The sequence below is a fragment of the Thamnophis sirtalis genome, unplaced genomic scaffold (genome assembly GCF_051295495.1).
Source record: "Thamnophis sirtalis isolate CommonGarterSnake01/CBP01778 unplaced genomic scaffold, rThaSir2_p1.2 scaffold_4, whole genome shotgun sequence".
NCBI classification, from domain to species: domain Eukaryota; kingdom Metazoa; phylum Chordata; class Lepidosauria; order Squamata; family Natricidae; genus Thamnophis; species Thamnophis sirtalis.
The window spans coordinates 103,081,451-103,085,311 of NW_028261384.1; the positions used below are offsets into that span (position 1 = coordinate 103,081,451).

The 3,861-nt window shown below is 42.6% G+C and overlaps 1 protein-coding gene across 1 annotated transcript in view; it reads left to right on the forward strand.

Moving 5' to 3' along the window:
- PDK2 (pyruvate dehydrogenase kinase 2) overlaps nucleotides 1–3,861 on the forward strand; it is a 47,327-nt gene that overhangs the window by 36,513 nt on the left and 6,953 nt on the right. The window lies entirely within an intron of this gene.

A 3,861-nucleotide genomic window follows, 5' to 3' on the forward strand; every position in this document is an offset into this window, starting at 1 on the left:
ATGTTAAGCCTTCCTTAAGGCTTGTAGTACAATTTTTCTCATCTTGAAATTACAAACTGGGCCACTGTGTTTTTTTCCACATTTATGATTGGGGGAGCCTCTGAGTATTTTTTTTTTTAAGTTTTCAGACACTTTGTAGTCCTGGGGCCCCAGGTTGTCCATTCTTGTGGGAGCTAAAGGAAGTGGCATGATAAAGGAACATTTGGTGCAAGGCCTTTTTTAGGGAGAATCATCATTGTTATTTGCTTTGTCATTTTAACCAACAGAAAAGCAGCATAGAAACACAAGAAGGACTCTCAGGCCTGCTGGCCAAAATTGCAGAGCTTTTTCTTCTGTAGACAGAGGCATCCTAAGAAATATTTCCCACCAGCAGAGCACTGACCTAAGCAGTTAAATATTGCTTCCTTTTTCTTCTCAATCTGGAACAAGGTCATCCTGCCTTGCTCCTTTGTTTTGGAGGACCTGCAAATTGATGCAATGTTTCCTTAACTCCAGGAGCGTCCTTGAGGAAGCATCCTCCCTCTGTCTCTTTTGCTTTGCAAAATGTCTTGAGACATTGTGTACCTAGGGAGAAGTACACGACATGGTCAGTGCCAAGATTCCCATGCTGGATACCAGTACAGTAGTGGCTGCATCCGCAACTCTGCTTTTGATTAGCAGTTATTGTTATTCTGTAAGCTTTGAGTCTGGTTCTCTTCCAAAGTTCGGGGCCATTTTTCAAACTGACATCCAATGCCTGCCAACCTGTGCGTAGAAAGTCATGTTCAAGGGAGGAAGCTGGCAAGGTAATGCTGATTTATTATTTACATAGGACTAATTTTGAAACTGGTTCACCTTAGGATGACCTTTCCCTAGAATGTGCTTTGCTCTGGGTTTTTTTTAAAAGAACAAATATTTTGTCTAAATCAATTCCCATAAATGAAGGATTCCTAGATGTTCCAGTATAAACAAGTGGCATTTCTAATTACACAAAGACTGCTTATGGAGAAATGGTCAATTTCACAATGTTCAAGACTTCAGGCAGGGATTACTAATGCATGTAAGGAGGAGAAAGCCTGGTTTCCTTTTTAAAATTGCATACATTAAGTATTTTATACATAAATCCCAGAGCTGTTTGACATTTCAAGTTCTGAAGATGAACCAGGCTAGATTTAGCCAGCAGTCTCTGGTGTGTGGGCAGTAGTCAGTCATTTACAGACAATAGGAGAATATTCTTTATGAATATGCAAGGGTATACATGGCCATAGAGTTAGAGCAAAGTAGAAATTAAGAAAATATTTTACGCAGTATGCATAAGCACATCGTTGCAATATTTGTTGCCTCCCTCTGCTTTGCATAAACATTTAGCAGTGAAGGAAGTAAAAGTTGGGATGGGATGGGAAGGGAAAATTAATAAAAGCATTTTATGCCATCATTGATTTCCTGACAATAAAATGTGGCCCATTTCCAAGTCCTTATATTCCCTCAAAATACCTTGGATCTTTTGCCAAGACCCTTTCAACTTTGGTCAGAGCACAGCTCTAGCAGTTTAGACAAGTCAGGACAGACTTTTAATTCTGTTTTTACTATCCCCACGTAGGAACATCTGCAAAGTATTGCTTTGTATTTGTGATTGTAGAGTTATGTTAGCTGACAAATGGTGGTAGAGCAGGAGTTGCACCCAAGGAAAGGTGGGGTAGGGGTGATCAAAACCTTTTGGCTTTTTGGCTCTTGTCAGTATAAGCACTGTGACGGAGAGGTGCTGTTCTCCAATAGGTCTGTCATAAATTCAGAACAACGCCACAATTTCCAAACTGCAACAGATATCTGGGTGGTAAATCTATGGGTGTGGGGGGGGGGAGGAGTTCTCTTGAACATGGACTACGGAATGCAGGGTCCTGGCAGGAAAGACTTGAGTTTGGACAAACAGAGAGAGGTGTCTGTCCAATTGCCCAAAGCCCTGAGAGCTTGAAGGAGTTTGAGAGAGTAGTCTGAGGGACAGGTTAAGATCCATAAACAACAAAAGAAAATGGGTTGCAGGTTTCTTTGAATCCATTGAGGGTTCTTTGACTAGAAAACTGACCCAGAGAAAGTCAACTCCGAGAAGAAGATGGAATGTCCTTTTAATAAACACAAATTCTTAAGTCTCAGCTTGATCTTTCTTCCTTTCTCCAGGGAGCAACACCTAAACGAATATGAGGTGGACGTGTCTTCCACAGTTGCAAATTTTAGTTTTGAATTTAGTTTTGAACTTGCCCTTTTGAAAAACTACCTTTGCTGCATTTTCTCCATTGCTAACTGGGAACAAGCCAGCTCTTTCTCACAAATCCAACACTCAAGGTGGACTCAGCAGTCTCTACACAGTCCTGGTCTTTTGGGGGGTGTTTATAGGCTTCTGTGATCTAGTAGAATATAATTAAAAGGCTGCGGTGGCATAACAGTCGTGAGAGAAATTCAAGGGTTGACTATATTGAGGAGCAGATCTCTGCTACGACTGAGCCTGTTTGCCTTTCTTGGAATGAGTGGCACTTTACAAAGTTTAAAGCATCCATTTTGAGCCGTAAACCCTCCCCAAGTGAAAAAGACAAGAGTCTAAATATTGCTGTTCTGCTCCTTCCAAAAGAACTCAGGAGCTGCAAAATGGAGCTGAGTTGTCCATGCAGTTTAAGAGCACCAGAGAGGCAAAGTACATTTCCCCTGAGACACCTACATTCTTTTAATAGAACACAGTTTGTTTTTCATCAGCAATGTCACAGAAAGGTTTAGAAAACACCTCCAGTCCCGCAAGGTTATTGCACATTCAGCAAAGTGATCAGTGTGTGCGTGTGTGTCTCACTGCATGGTGGGCTGCAGGTAGCAGACATGGCCTTCTCTTACCCTTTCTCCGCTTTGCCTGCTTTAGTCACTGGAGCTCCCTCCAAGGACTTTCGAAGCTGTTTTTCAGCCCAAACACAAGCTAAGCAATATTCCCTGCTTTGCCTGCTTTTCTAATTGCTGCTCCCTCTCACAATCAGCTGTGCCTTAGAAGCACAGCCATTGAGGAGGGTTGCTCCCGGTTCGGCCAAACCGGTAGTGGAATTCAGGCCTGGGTTGCAAAACCGACAGTGACCCAGGCCTGCCACACCCCTGAACTGGTTCCCTCGCCGCCACTGGGCCGCCACCATTTTGTATTTTAGTGACTGTGCATGCACAGTTCATTGTAAATTGCTCTGCGTATGCGCAAACAACAATATACATTGAAAAGTGAATGTGTGCAGGTTGCGAACCGGTAGTAAAACTGGCAGCAACCCACCCCTGCACATCCCCCACCATCCCCAACCTCAAAACCAGAGAGCGAACTAATATGCTGAAGCTGACCAGGCTAAGGACAAGCCAGATGAATACCTAGTAGGCAGAATTTTTGCCCCCTTTCCTCCCCAAAAACTAAAGTGCGCCTTATACTTCGGTGCGCCTTATACTCTGAAAAATATGGTAGTTTTAATTTACCTCCATTCTGACTTCATATTTCATGGTAAATATGAAATAATATTCTGAAGTAAGATGCAAAACCTTCAGAGGGTAAGACGTCCTCTGCTTGCCCTTTCTCTCAGGGTGAGAAAAGGCATTTTATCTATTGATTTCTTTATCCCATATGACCAGCTTTCTTCCTTCCCCTCTCTTTCTTCCCCCCAAAACTCCCAAGAAGAAAATAGAATGTCCTCTTAATGAAGCAAAGGAATACAGTAATGAGAAAAAGATGGTCTTCTTGAAGTATTGAATTATGCTTCTCCGTTGGAAACAGCCTTAAAGCAGTACTGCCAGCGCAAGACTGTTAGGAAGTAATAGGAAGAAGGGGAGACCCTCCATTTAACTGTGCAATAACGTTGATGGACAAAACCAGCC